The sequence below is a fragment of the Stomoxys calcitrans genome, chromosome 2 (genome assembly GCF_963082655.1).
Source record: "Stomoxys calcitrans chromosome 2, idStoCalc2.1, whole genome shotgun sequence".
In the NCBI taxonomy this organism is placed as follows: domain Eukaryota; kingdom Metazoa; phylum Arthropoda; class Insecta; order Diptera; family Muscidae; genus Stomoxys; species Stomoxys calcitrans.
Genome location: NC_081553.1, coordinates 311,533 through 327,787, shown reverse-complemented (window position 1 = coordinate 327,787; position 16,255 = coordinate 311,533). Strand labels below are relative to the sequence as shown.

General features: G+C 37.4%; 1 protein-coding gene across 2 annotated transcripts in view; it reads right to left on the bottom strand.

Moving 5' to 3' along the window:
- The window catches only part of LOC106087333 (uncharacterized), a 133,299-nt gene that overhangs the window by 109,322 nt on the left and 7,722 nt on the right, over window positions 1–16,255 (bottom strand). For both annotated transcript variants that reach the window (XM_059362627.1, XM_059362629.1), the window contains exon 2: window positions 5,704–5,857. The gene's annotated coding sequence lies outside the window, so the exon portion shown is untranslated. The remainder of the gene's footprint in view (window positions 1–5,703; window positions 5,858–16,255) is intronic.

Genomic DNA, 16,255 nt, shown 5'->3' with positions numbered 1-16,255 from the left:
ACCCGATATTCTCATGATGTCGGATTTAGTGGTGTTTTCGGGGGAGAGGTGATCCCCCAGATACATGGCGCTGACAAAATATCAGCATCGTGCTCTTCTCTCAAATACCATTTATTTAAACCCCATATTGCCATTGGCTTAAGAGGAGATTACAGGATGAGGCGTCCCCCAAACACATGGCCCCAAAATAGGTTATCAAATTCGTTTTCTAATCTTAAATACTACATATTGGCATGGCCGAAAAATTTTTACCCTATGGGGGGTGTTTTGGGGAAGGGGTGATTCCCTAAATACATGGTCCTAAATTTGGATATCAAATTCGTATTCTACTCCCAAATACCTTTATATGAGCCCCATATTGCGATGGTCACTAAAAAATTGCTGTTTGTGGGGTATTTTGGGAAAGGGGTGGACCCGAAGAAAATTGGTCTCGAAAATGGGTATCAATTCTTGCTCTACCCCCCACTACTTTTCATTTAAGCTCCACATTGACTTGGTCGGTAAATATACCCGATTTAGGGGTGTTTTGGGGATTGGGGTGGTCCACCAAACACTAAGCCCTGAAAATATATCAGCAACGTGCTCTATTCTCATATATCTATACATCATTTATTTGAACCCCATATTTCCATTGCCCTCAAAATTAGATATCAAATTCGTTTTCTAATCTCATTTAAACTCCTTTTTGCAAAAGTCAGCAAATATGTCCGGTTTGAGGTATTCCACTCTCTTTAAGACCCAAATTGTCTTGGTGAGCAAATACGTTCTATTTGGAGGTTGTTATGGTGATGGGACGTCCGCTAGACAGTTGACTCCTAATGTTGATATCAGATACGTGATCTACTCTCACATACCTTTAATTTGAGCCCCATATGACCGGCTTGGGGGGTGTTTTGGGGGATGGGCGGCCACTGAGTGAGTGGGGTGGCCCCACAGACAATTCTTTCGAACATTGATATCAAATTCGTGCTTTACTCCCAAAGACCTTTCATTTGAGCCCCATATTGCTATGGTCGTAAATTGTCCCCCTTTGGGGGATGTTTTTGGTGAGAGGCGGCCCCCCAAACACTTGGTCCCATAATTGGATAACAGATTCGTATTCTACATTCAAACACCTTTTATTGAAGCCCCATATTCCCATGGTCAGTAAATAAGTCCAGTTTGGGGGGTGTTTTGGGAAAGGGGTGGACCCTCAGGGCCACATTTGGATATCAGATTCGTATTCTACTCGCAAATACCTTTGATTTGAGTCCCATAGTGCCATGGTCGATAAATATGTCTGATTTAGGGGTGTTTTGGGGCTTGGGGTGGTCCCCCTAGCACTTGGTCCGACAATTGGATATCAGATACGTTTTCTCATCCTAAATACCTTTCATTGGATACCCATATTGTCGTGATTGGTCTAAATACCCCATCCCCCATAGATACCCCATCCGAAATTCGGATCCCAATTTTTATTTTTACGGTACTATATGAGAGCACACAAAATTTCGCTTAAATCGCACCACCCATCTCCAAGATCTGGCGTTTCTGAAAATTAAGGTAAGGGGGAGGGTCCGCCCCCCCCTCCCCCCCTTCAGATATCAAAAATGTTGTACCCTTTTTTCACCACGGGGTCATTGTGCACCATCTGTGAAAATTTCAAGAAAATCGGTTCAGCCGTTTCTGACACAGAAATACAAACAAACAAATACAAATTGATTTTTATATATAGGGTGATTTTTTTGAGGTTAGGATTTTCATGCATTAGTATTTGACAGATCACGTGGATTTCAGACATGGTGTCAAAGAGAAAGATGCTCAGTATGCTTTGACATTTCATCATGAATAGACTTACTAACAAGCAACGCTTGCAAATTATTGAATTTTATTACCAAAATCAGTGTTCGGTTCGAAATGTGTTCATTCACCGTTCAGCGATGAGGCTCATTTCTGGTTGAATGGCTACGTAAATAAGCAAAATTGCCGCATTTGGAGTGAAGAGCAACCAGAAGCCGTTCAAGAACTGCCCATGCATCCCGAAAAATGCACTGTTTGGTGTGGTTTGTACGCTGGTGGAATCATTGGACCGTATTTTTTCAAAGATGCTGTTGGACGCAACGTTACGGTGAATGAACACATTTCGAAGCGAACACTGATTTTGGTAATAAAATTCAATGATTTGCAAGCGTTGCTCGTTAGTAAGTCTATTCATGATGAAATGTCAAAGCATACTGAGCATCTTTCTCTTTGACACCATGTCTGAAATCCCACGTGATCTGTCAAATACTAATGCATGAAAATCCTAACCTCAAAAAAATCACCCTTTATAAGATTTTACGTCAAACGTTTAACATGAATTGTGCATATTGACATGTTCAATTTAACGTTGTATCATAATTCAAACTCAAATTTTACGTATTATAAGCAGATGTCAGTTGGTAATTGTTATTATATTATCAACCTTACATTTTCGCGCACCCCATTAGGGGTTTGTATTATGATCTGATGTATTCGTTATTCGCACATTGAAATACCTACTTTGTGGTGGATATTTCTTTTTAGCGTGTAAATGTTATCAAACAATGTATGTGCCTAAGAAATAGAAAAGAGAATGATTATTGGTCCAGTACACGAACAATCGTTTGCGATATCGCAGCACTTTTGCAATTAAAAGGTTTTTGGTTTTACAAGAAAAGGGCGGTCCATTTACCGCAGACGTTAGTTAGTAGACGTAAGCGTGCAGAGATGCCGAGTCCGAACGGAGTGCCGATTAGCGACACCACTGGTTGGAGTACTTTTAACACGGCTGGATACGTAACAAATATAACCAGCATTTGTAAGGAAATAACCATCGCTGACATTTTTTTCCTGATGTTTACGCCCGGATTTGAACCTAGGCGTTCAGCATCATGCTGACTTCAGATCACAATACAAAACCATGATGGAGTTGTGCGAAAATGGAAAGCTTCCAATATAATTGTGTTTTATTACATCAATATAAACGCTGAAAAAGTTTGAATTACCAACTGAGCCCTGCTGCTTATATTGTAATTGGTAAAAATTCGAGTTTGAACAATCCTTTCAATATCTAGTTTGGAATCAAATTCAAAAGAATATACATATGCATAGGCATAACGTTAAGTTTTTTTTATATGCAAAGAAAAACTAGTTGAAACCCCGAATAACATGTGTATAGATGTCGAGCATGAAAGGTATTGTCAGGGTCAAAAAGCTTTATTTTTTTTATTTCAAATTAACGCAAAAAACTATACTTTCATATCAAACAAAGTCCAACGATTTTCACAAAAAAAATTTACGTATCGCAAACTTTCTTTACGTGAAACGAATATTTTCAATATCTAGTTTGGAATCAAATTCAAAAGAATATACATATGCATAGGCATAACGTTAAGTTTTTTTTATATGCAAAGAAAAACTAGTTGAAACCCCGAATAACATGTGTATAGATGTCGAGCATGAAAGGTATTGTCAGGGTCAAAAAGCTTTATTTTTTTTTATTTCAAATTAACGCAAAAAACTATACTTTCATATCAAACAAAGTCCAACGATTTTCACAAAAAAAATTTACGTATCGCAAACTTTCTTTACGTGAAACGAATATTTTTTGAGTGCAGGCGCTCAAGGAGTCATTTTAAAATATCAGCCATAACAAGAAATAATTCAGGCCAAACTTGACAAAGATGTGGAGAGCTGAGAGATAACAAGTAAAAAGGCGTTAAGTTCGGCCGGGCCGAACTTTGGATACCCACCACCTCGGGTATATATGTAAACCACCTTTCGTCAAAATGTGGTGCAAAACTCATATCTTATGTCCCATAGCAGAAATATGTGCACAAAGAGCTAAGTTAAGCCCCTAACTTAGCTCTTTGTCCACAATTTCGGCAACATCGGACAATAAATTCGCTTTTTATGGCCCCAAAACCTAAAACCGAGAGATCGGTCTATATGGCAGCTATATCCAAATCTGGACCGATCTGTGCGATAATGCAGAAGTATGTCAAGGGGCTTAACTTAACTCACTGTCCCAAATTTCGGCGACATCGGACAATAAATGCGTGTTTTATGAGCCCAAGACCCCAAATCTAAGGATCGGTCTATATGGCAGCTATATCCAATTCTGGACCGATCTGAGCCAAGTTGACGGAGGATGTCGGAGGTCCTAAGACAGCGCACTGTCTCAAATTTCAGCAAAATCGGATAATAAATGCAGCTTTTATGAGCCTATGACCCTAAATCGGAGGATCGGTCTATATGGCAGCTATATCCAAATCTAAACCGATCTGAGCCAAATTAAAGAAGGACGTTGAAGAGCCCAACACAACTCACTGTCCCAAATTATAGCAAAATCGGATAATAAATGTGGCTTTTATGGGCCTAAGATCCTAGATTTGAGGATCGGTCTATATGGCAGCTATATCCAAATCTGAACCGATCTAAGCCATATTAACGAAGGATGTCGAAGGGCCTAACACAACCCACTGTCCCAAATTTCATAATAAATGTGGCTTATATGGGCCTAAGACCTTAAATCGGAGGATCGGTATATATGGGGGCTATATCAAGATATAGTCCGATATAGCCCATCTTCGTCCATCTGCTTATGGACAAAAAAAGAATCTGTGCAAAGTTTCAGCTCAATATCTCCATTTTTGAAGACTGTAGCGTGATTTCAACAGACAGACGGACAGACGGACGGACATGTCTAGATCGTCTTAAATTTTTACGCTGATCAAGAATATATTGTATATACTTTATAGGGTCGGAAATGGATATTTCGATGTGTTGCAAACGGAATGACAAAATGAATATACTCCAATCCGTCGGTAGTGGGTATAAAAAAAGGAAAAATAATCGAGGTTTTTACTTACCAATCATTTAAAAATACTGCATAACGTAACATACCTTATCAAAAGCACGGGAAAGATTACTTAAAATATGTTTCGGTCGTACACGAAGTCTGATTAAAAAATAACTACAATATTATTATTCTATTTGTCATTTATGTAAATGCTATTTTCTCCCTTCCGAATCGCACTTTTTGTTACACAAAACTTAAAACCCCGTTTACACTGCGCTGTAAATCCGGATTTAATGGCTCGATCATCTGTTTTACCTTCAGCTGACGAGAGCCTTAAATCCGGATTTAATGAGCAGTGTAAACGGGATTTAATCAAAAACCTAAAATACAATAAAATACGGCAATTGCAAAAGTCGATTAGGGATATTTTTGAACGCATAGATGCAGGGACGTAGACTTTTGCAATTGCAAAAGTCGATTAAGGATATTTTTGAACGCATAGATGCATGGACGTAGCAAAGATCACTACACACACCAACCACTATGAGATGCGTTTTGTCATTTGTTTAGAATAACTCATCGGCCATATAAGGTGTGAAGGTTTCAAGGGCCGTATGTTGGTATGTTATACTTATATGTTATTTATTGCGAAAACGCCTCTATGATATAAATACCACATTAACCACGCTCGTCAACCTTGTCAACAAGCTGTTGGTTTTTTGTGCCTCGCAGTTTTGTATGCCAATTTTTACCCAACCTATTAGGCACATAGCTTCTCATATATAACAAGTAAAACAGTGCTAAGTTCGACGGGGCCGAACTTTGGGAACCCACCACCTGGATTCTGCTAAAAATTTAAGCAAAATAAATTAAGTTGTAGGTCATAATTTTATTCTACATACCAAACTTCTGTCAAACCAGCAAAAATTAAAGCTTCTAGGAACCGAACAGGTATGATCGAGAGACCGGTTGACATGAGCTATATCCGGTTAAAGCTGTTGTCAACTGTAAATATGTGCTGCTTAGTTTATGATTTTTTATGATGATTTCTGGAAACTAAAATAAAATAAAATGAAAGAGAAGATTTAAATTTTTGTAAAGAAAAGAACTTGCCTGATCGCAACCAGAAAAAAATTCCTAAAATAATCAAACATAGATTATAGCCAACATTCCAAAGATCACGCGTGGTATGCGAAACAAAACAAAATTCAAGTAATGAAAAATAACAATAAAAAAGGAGTTTCAAATAAAAAAAAAACAACACCCAACAATAAAAAATAGCACTAAACAAGTGAAAGAGTGCTTAGTTCGGCCGGCCCGAATCTTATATACCCTCCCCCATGGATCGCATGAGTCATGTTTCTTCCCCAGCATCTCTTTATAGGCAAACAGAGGATAATAAGAATTGCGTCCTATATGGGCTCAAGCAGTAAAATCAGGTAATGGGGTTATATGGGAGCTATACCAGGTTGCTGAAAGTCATAACAAAACACCTCACACAAAATGTTTACCAAATCGTATAAGAATTGCGCCATCCAAAGGCTCAAGAAGTCAAAATCCGAGATCGGTTTATATGGCAGCTATATCAGGTAATGATCCTATTTGGAGCATACTTAGGACGCATGTTGAAAGTCATGGCAAACCACCTCCTACAAAATGTTAGCCAATTCGGATAAGAATCGCGCCGTCTAGAGGCGCAGGAAGTCAACATCCGAGATCGGTTTATATGGCAAGTTATGAACCGCTTTTGACCATACTAAGCACGTATGTTGAACGTTATAACAAAACACCTCATGCAAAATTTAAGCCCAATTGTATAAGAATTGCGCCCTCTAGAGGCTCAAGAAATTAATATCTAACATCGGTTTATATGGCAGCTACATCAAAACATCTACCGATATGACCTATTTACATTTTCAACCTACCTACACTAACAGGAAGTATTTGTGCAAAATTTCAAGCGCTTAGCTTTACTCCTTCGAAAGTTACCGTGCTTTCCACAGACAGACGGACGTGGCTAAATCGACTTATGCGGTCTTAAATCAATAGATTTGCAAACTGAATAGCGAAGTTAGTATACCCCCATCCTATGGAAGAAGGTATAAAAAAATTATTCCAATAACAAACAACAACATAACACAGCAGGGGATAGAAAGCTAGGGACAGAACTTTGCTGTAATTTCTATCAAGGGACAGCATGGAAAAAATGATGTTGTGTTAGGTAGCCCAAAAAATGGAAAAAATGTTGGCACATGAAAGGTAGATTTAAAGAAGTTTCATGACTGAAATGTTAACCAGTAGGCCGGTGGATGTTTGTAAATGCAAATTTTCGCATGAACATTCCTTTAAGGAACAGGGGCAATTTACATTCCTTATTCATTTTTCATATGAAATAGTCATAAGTAGCATCGACAGTAATGAGTACATTGACAGAGCAATAAAATTGACGAGCGACTTTAGCCACCCACCAATGGTTGCGATGTCGTGTGTACAAGGAATCTGTTGAACAGGTAATTCGTTATGAGCAATATTCCACATTCCATTGAAGTATTGAGTTCCAACATATTTTCCCATGGTCATTAGCTTGACTTGCTTTTGAAGAAAGGCATTAAATAATCAAATCACATGACAGGCCTAATAGGCAAACATGAATAATAGCATAAAAAACAAAACATGTCTTCAAACTGCACATTTATAGCACATATTTTAAGTAGCAGCCGAAAATGTGTGTTAAAACTGCTGGCCTGTAAAAGAACTGTAATGACAGCTTTACCATTTTCAGCAGACAAAAACAGTTACTTTAGCAAACATTTTCGATATTTTGAATAAACAAATTTCGTCGAATGTTGGAAGGGATCCCACCGCTGAAAAGTTTTTCCGATTTTCTCGCCGGGATTTTAACCCAGGCATACAACGTGAAAGGCGGATATGCTAGACTCTGAGCTACGGTGACTCCAATATTCAAAACGTGTAGAAAGTGAATAATTAACAATTATCCGATTCGACTACCTAACACAGAATTGGCTCTTAAGTATAATTTTCAGGCAGAAACTCAATTTTCTTCCATTCGCCACAAAAAGTTCAATGTATAAGTGTGTGTCAACTAAAGCAAGATTTTATTATTGGTGGCTGGTATATAAAAAGATTTAAGTGGATATGGCGGTATCTTTCGAAATATTGTAGGTGGTTAAATGAAATATTCACTTAAAAATAATTATTTGTATAGAGAATTGGAAGGAAATAGACTTGTTTCTTTATTTTTGGCAGATTGGCAGATAATTCAAAACTACTGTGTTTAATAATAATATATTTAAATACACTTACAAATACTTAATCCTTTTCCCTTATGCGGATGTTATTTATTCATTGTTTAGAAAAGCTCGGATCAAGCAAAATAAATCGTATTGGCTCGAAAATTAGCGATGAAGCTGAAATTATTCAAAATAGTATATTAATGGGAAGTAAAAAAAACGGTCATTAAAAGTGCTATTATTTTATTTTTTTTTTTTTTCACTTTCAAAAATAACATAGACTACATATGTATGCATAAATTGTCTATGCCTAGTTTACAACATTAAAAAGTCGATAAAAAATTCGTTGAAGTGAAACAATTTTTACGATTTAGTACCGGTTATTCGTGAATCAATTAACTGGAATTAATAACGGAAATAAATAATTTTTATTTCAATTAATTCACCGCGATTACATCAACTACCCTATATTGTAAAACATTACATTGACGAAAAGTACCTATTTTTCAGGTAGTGAAGATAAAACACAAGTAATGTAAAGAATAATTATGATTTTAATTCTGCCTGTACAAGAAAAGTCTTAATGAAAATTACAGTAGTATTCATAAATCCGAATACTGGCAGAATATCAAATACATCCACCACAGGGGGCCCTCGGGCCCGACAACGACAAAGTTTCAGCGTAACAAAACTTCAGCACGGGTCAGACCTCCCTCCAATTATTTTCAAGAGACAAAATTTTAATAAAACTTGTCCTAAAGACTAAATTTTAATGATTTTTTAAGCACTAAATTTCAGTGAAAAACTCTCCTCGAGATTATTTTTTAAGACCAAAATTTCAATAAAATGTTGCATTTCGCGACACTTCATTTTGTATAAACATTTTTAAAGTCTTTATAATTCATTTTTGAAAGACCAAATCGCAATATAATTTTTTCAAAACATTAAATTTTTGTGATTGTTTTAAAAGGAATTTTCTTGCCAAACATTTAACAAACATTTTTCTGAGACATAATTCTATATGAATTTTCTCTTAATTCTCGTTTTATTATTTTAATTGAAATTTTATCATTCTATTTTTTATTTAAAAAATGTCTTTAAATAAAATATTTGCTTGTTAGTCTGAAAAACTTTTCCAAAGAATAATTTGTAATGAATATCTTCGATCATTGAGCTCGTCTCGAGAGAAACAAACAAAAGTTGTAAATATAAATGATCTTCGCCCTAACAGACAAAAAACTTTAAAATAGAAAATTTCAGCAGAGCCCGGCCGGGATTCGAACCTGGGCATACGGAGCAACAGCGAGAGCCGTTGCCGTTGCCTAGCGTTCGAAGCCATCAATACAACTTCCAACAGATGCATAGAATCATGTGCATACCATGGGAGTAGCTTAATTTGTGCAGACAGAAATTTTGCCATTACACAAAACACATGCATTAGGAAAAGTACAGATAATGGACAGGGTTGTCGATCGTGGTTATTGTGGTATTTGTATCATCAAGGCGATTTCGCAATAAATAATATATAAGTACAACAAACCAATGTGGGGCCCTTGACGACTTCACACCTAATATGGCTGATGAGTAATTGTAACCAAATTACGAAACGTGTGCCATAGTGGTTGGTGTGTGTTGCGATCTCTGGTTTTCCTTTTCCAATTGCAAAAAAAAATCCCTGATCATTGAGCTCGTCTCAAAAGAGAAATAAACAATAATTGGTAATATTTAGGACTAATAATTTCAAATAGGACCATTAAGTTTTTATTCTTGGAATTCCATTATTCACAATACAGTATTTAAGGCATTGATGCGCAGCTAATATTCATTAAGGGACGGAAATTCGTTAGTTCTGTTGGCTTTGACCGTTGAGCACAGTGAAAAATTACTTAAAACATATTAGAATTTATTTTTGAAGTTTTGATTTTCTTCCAAGATAATCTTGTTACAATGAAAAGATTTTGCGAATAATATTTTCCTACATAACAGGAAAATCTTTAATGAATTTCGACGAGTAAAATTGCACGTTAACGAAAAGGTGGATATTAAGATCGTGGTTCGCATTGAAATAATCATGTCTTTCACGATTACTGTTTTGAAAAACTACAAAAATATCACTGATAACATAAGACTTTTATTAAAATTTTATCATAAGTAATGGAACAGCCCCAATGATTGAAATCAGAAGTCTTTTTGCTTCAAAATCTATTATCTACTAAAAGTAATCGTAAAAATATTAAATTTTACTGTGAAAATTAATAAAAATCGTGTTTCTGATTTTAGTTCTGCCACGTTTTCTTTTTTTATCTCCAATAAATAAGGGAAACTTTAAGATCATGAATCGTCTTACATACAAACAACGCTTGCAAATTGTTGAATTTTATTATGAACTTTCTGTTAAGAAAGTTCATCGCCCCCCCTCTTCCATTGAGCGACGAAGCTCATTTTTGGCTCAATGGGTACGTAAATAAGCGGAATTGTCGATTTTGGAGTGAACATAAGCCAAAAGCATTCCAAGAGCTTACAATGCATCCAGCAAAAGTCACAGTTTGGTGCGATTTATGGGCTGGTGGCTTCATTGAACCGCATTCTTCAAAGATGATGCAGATCGTAACAAGACGGTGCTACCTGCCACAAAGCTCGCGTAATAATGGACTTATTGAAATACGAGTTCGGTGAACATTTTATTCCACGTTCGTCCAACCGACCCTTACCATATTTGGCTCAGTTGTTAGGAAGCCTTAAACTACTCACTGCTTAAAATTTCACCAAAATCGGGTGAAAAATAAAGTTTTTATGGGCATAAGACCCTTTATCGGAAAATCGGTCTATATAGCAGCTATATCCAAATATGATCCGGTTTGGCCGTTCAAGAACTTTACCAGCATGCATCAAAAATACGTATCTGTGCCAAATTTCAGCTCAATATCTCAATTTTTGAAGGCTCTAGAGTGATTAGGAGAAGGAGAAGGAGGATCAGACGGACAGACACACGGACATCGTTAAATCGTCTTTGAATTTGAAGACGATCCGAAATATATATATTTTGTAGGGTCGGAAATTGATATTTCTATGTGTTGCAAACGGAATCACTAAATGAATATACGCCCTATCCTACGGTGGTGGGTATAAAAAAACTAACCGATTTGCCTGAAATTTGGTATGAAGTGTTTTGTTATGACTTATAACAAGTGTGCCAGGTTTGGTCAACTTGATGTAGCTGCCATTTAACCAATCTCAGATCTTGAAATCTTAAGCCGCTAGAGAGCGCAATTATGATGTTTTGACTTCCAACAACTATCTTAAGTATGATCGAAATCGGTTCATAACCTGATTTATCTCCCATATAACCTGATTTATATCCCCATCCTTATCCGATTTGCCTGAAATTTTGTACAACGACTTCTCCGATGACCTTTAATATGCGTGCCTAATATGGTCTGAATCGGTCTATAATCTCATATATCTCCCATATAAACCTATCTCCCGTTATTACTTCTTGAGCCCCAGTAAGGCGCAACTGTTATTCGATTTTGCTGACATTTTTCACAATGACTTCTACTATGGTCTCCAGCATACAAACCAAGTATGGTCCGAATCGGTCCATAACCTGATATGGCTCCAATAGTATGACAATGTTTATCCATTATCCTTCGTTTACCTATGAAGAGATACTGGGCGAGGAATTTGACAAATGCGATTCATGGTGGAGGGTTTATAAGATTTGGCCCGGCCGAACTTAGCACGCTTTTACTAGTTTCTTTATTTTCATTCTAGCTTGTAGGGAATAAGGTTAATTAAAATATTAACTCATCCTTAACATTCATAGCAAGATGTTTATGTCATTAAAGTAAAGTTAGGTTTAGCTCCAATATACGCTATGTTCATCCAATTTTGAGTCAAATTTCAATAAAGTGACTAAAATTTTGCAAGGATTTTCTCGAAATATTGCATTGCTCACAAATTCTTGTATGAACTTAACATAACATTTCCATCGTGTATAAAGTCCCAAGTTTTTTTACAAAAGAACTTTACTTACAACAATTTCGTCAATGGCCACTGATTTTTGTTTTTTTTGCGTGTACGCAAAAGATTACGTTCAGCCTAAAGTTCCAACGAAAAATGTGTCACATTTTGGGTTTCGTTTTCAGCCATTGTGCCATGCAGAAGAAAAACTAGCAAAAGTTAATTCCCAAAAACAGAACCGTTTCTTGGCATAACTAGATTTCTGTTACGTTTTATTGACTTTTTTGTCGTAAATAATATGTTAGCAAGTTTGGAAATTAGTGAAAAGCTTTTGAATTTTTAAACTAAAAAAGCATAGGCACGAGGTAGGTGTGGAATTTTGAGAAAATGTAAAGGCACATTCGGTGTTGTGCTTCTTCTCTTAATGAGAGAAAAAATTAACAACTGCATCTCTAAAACTGTAGATAGCACAAAGGCGTTCCTACACTCAAAAAAAAAAAACGAATAAACAGGTGATTGAAAAAAAGTTCATTAAAATAATCGCATATTCAACTAAATCAAGTAAAATCGTGCTAAGTTCAGCCGGCCGAATCTTATATACCCTCCACCATGCATAGCATTGGTCAAGTTCTTTGCCTAGCACTTTATTTTACTTTATAGGCAAACGGGCTATACTTCGCCAAATCGGATAAGAATTAAGCCCTATAGGGCTCAAGAAGTAAAATCGGAAAATCGGTGTACATGGGAGCTTTATCAGGTTATGGGCCGATTCAGACCATATCTGGCACATATGTTAGAGGTCATAGAAAAATTTCAAGTCAAAATTTTTGTCAAATCGGATAAGAGTTACTCCGTCTCACTATGGGCGAAATGACCAATCTAGCGCCTCAAAACTCAATTTTCAATTTGTTTTTAAACCGGCAAAATGGTCTCAATCGATAACAAATTTTCCACTGATCTTTGAAATCAGTTCTGCATTGACTGATTAGATTCGTAGAACTGCTGTAAGCTATCGTTATCAAACAGGCTATAAATTTGCGTTTGTGGACAAAAAATTTGTGTTTTTCATTGAGAGTGGTATGTATTAACTTGAAAAAAATATATTTGTGACCTGTGCTAATTTTATAAAAAACATATTTATGTTTAGGTAGCTTATACCAAAACTGCAAAAACAAATTATGATTTCCATGACTGCAACTGCGGGATTGAAGGGGGTTCAATCTAGTTTCGTTGTCGTAAATTACTATGTTGCCTTTTGATTATTGTGCGGTATGAATCATATGCGTCCACTTGTAGCTTTACGAGATATTGCATTTTTTATGAACAATGTCGGCGCTCAGACGAGAAATTTATATAATATTGTATATTGAAAAAATTTTCAGCGGGGGGTTTCCCCTACTAATGCTGGCGACATTTGTGAGGTACTGCGGCACGCCGCTCGGACTCGGCTGTAAAATGGAGGCCCCTTATCATTGAGCTAAAACTTGAATCGGACTGCGCTCATTGATATGTAAGAAGTTTGCCCCTGTTCCTTAGTGGAATGTTCATGGGCAAAATTTGCATTGTGCCAACTAAATTGGGAGATAGGTTTATATGGGAGCTATATCAGGTTAAGGACCGGTTCAAAAAATACTAGGTACAGAATGTCACTAGTCTTTCCATGACAACTTCTTAGAATATGGCTAAATGAATGAGATATAATACATTTGGGAGATAGGTTTATATGGGAGCTATATCAGATTAAGGACCGCTTGAGAAAATACTAAGTACAGAATGTCACTAGTCTTTCCATGACAACTCCTACATTTGTCTCCTTAGTTTGCTTTTTATACCCTAAACCACTATTTTGGGTATTATATCTTGGTGCATTTGTTTGCAACGCTCAAAAGTAGAAGAGTTAGACTCATTGATAAGCAAACCGTTCAGCTTAGAATCACTTTCTGATTTGGTTTAGCTACGACCCTGTGTCTCTCTGTCCATGTATTTCTGTAATCAACGTAAAGGTAACATATGTTGTCCGCTTGCCGTAAAATTTTGCACAAGTCACTTTTTTCTTCTAAGGATGAACGCCATTAAATCTGATCAGATTTAAACATGGTCCCGTACATAACTTTCATCCGATATGGTCTGTTAAGGCTGTTCGATCTTTACAAAATATAGCATAAGACGTTCAATTTGACGTCTTAATACGTGTGCAAAATTTCATAGATATAGCTCCCACATATATCTTTCATCTGATATGGCCTTTTAAGTGTTTAGAAGCCACAATTTTGGTCCAATCTTTACAAAGCATGAGGTGTCTTTTTAAATCTTATGAAGCCTTAAATACAGCACACATAAAATAAACAAAAACGCATAATGGTGACTTTGAGATATTGGAAACCTAGCGACGGCTCTGAATGGTTTTGACTTGGCAAAATTCAGGCTTATTTTGGTCTTCTTTCATCTCAAATGTGGACACCAACCTCCCCGCGGGGTCACTTAACATCGCTCACTACCCTTAAAAACCGTTAAGGGTAGTGAGCAAAAATGTGCCACTAGTTCACCAGTAGAACGATAAAAGGATAGGTTGAGGCGTCGGGTTAGTAGTGCATCACCCGGAAAACTTGAAAAAATTTCTATGAAAAAACGAAGAAGATTAAAACCGGATCCCCCTATTTTGACGATCCCCGCAAACGATTTGCGTATCTGCACCTGGAATACGCACTGGCGGATGTATTGAAGAAATACAGGCAGACTTTATCGCCATGCAGGAAGTGCGGGAAGGGCTACACAATAACACCGAGAATTGACGCCCTATATAATAGCTGCCATAAAACAAGGCATGCATTTTGCTGTGGATTTGTGGTTAGTCGGAGACTGAAACACCTTGTCGCCAGGTTTACTTCTGTGGATGAAAGCCTACCCACAATCAGCATAAAGGTCAAATTCTTCTTCAACGTCAGCCTTTTTTGCGCCCATGCCCCGACGGAAGACAAGGACGAACAGACCAAGGATATTTTGGTTAGCAGCACCAGATTCCAACATCGAAAAATTCACACGGTCACAAGGCTGTCACCCAATCAAAATGCGAGAAACCAAATAGATCATGATGTGATAGATGGAAGGCATTCAACCATGGTGTTAGATATACGATCTATACGAGGACCGAATATCGATTCGAATCACTACCATTCGCACTCGTTTCAGTGTGGCGAGAAACGTACAATCTGACACTGTACAAAAGCTGGACATCGGAAAGCTGTAAACACAACAGGTGGCAACGGCATACTCCACTTGCTTGAAGAAAGCACTCCCCGTCCCGATAGTACAGCAACATCCGTACTTGGGTACGAAAAACCTTCCCCAAAGAACCCATGGTACGACCAGGAGTGCCAAGAATGCGGCATACAGGACAACATTACAGTCAATAGCAACGTGCCAGGCGAAATAGAGGTATCGGGTGAAATCGGGCGTCTCTTCCGCAGGAAGAAGACGGAAATAGAAACACGTGAGAGTGAGCAAATCGAGATGTTCAGGAGCCAGAATGAAGTCCGAAAATTCTACCAAAGAAATAAACATAAAACTGACGGCTTTGATACAGACACATCCTCCTGCGGAGACAAACAAGGAAATCTGGTAACTGATACAGAGATGGTATAGAATGTGTACCACCTATTCAAAACGAGATCCGGGCTGAAAAACAATAAGGCAACAGGGGCCGATATGTGGCCGGCTAAACTGTTTAAGACCGAGGCGACACGCTCATAAGGCGTATGCATCAACTCGTCTGCGCAATTGGCTAGAAGAACACATACCCGATGATTGGAACCTCAGCATACTAAGTCCCATACACAAAAAAGGGGACATGACGGTATGTCCCAACTACAGAGGAATAAGTCTCCTCCCCATCGCATAAAAGATACTATCGAATGTACTGTGTGAAAGATCAAAGTCTAAACGAAACGAAATAATTGGGCCCTATCAATGGCCTTTAGACCTAGTAAATCCACCATATATCAGATATTTATACTGCGCCAAATCCTGGAAATGCTCGGGTCAAATCTATACTTACCATCTTTTCGTTGACAACTTCGACAGCCCTACAAGTTCAAAGGTATTTCAAGCCATGTCTGAGTTTGGTATCCCTCAAAACTGATACGACTTTGCAGGATGACGCTTGCTGATACACGCTTCTCATATAAAATAGGAAAGAACCTCTCCGAACCGATCAATATCAAACGACGTTTCAGATAGAGAG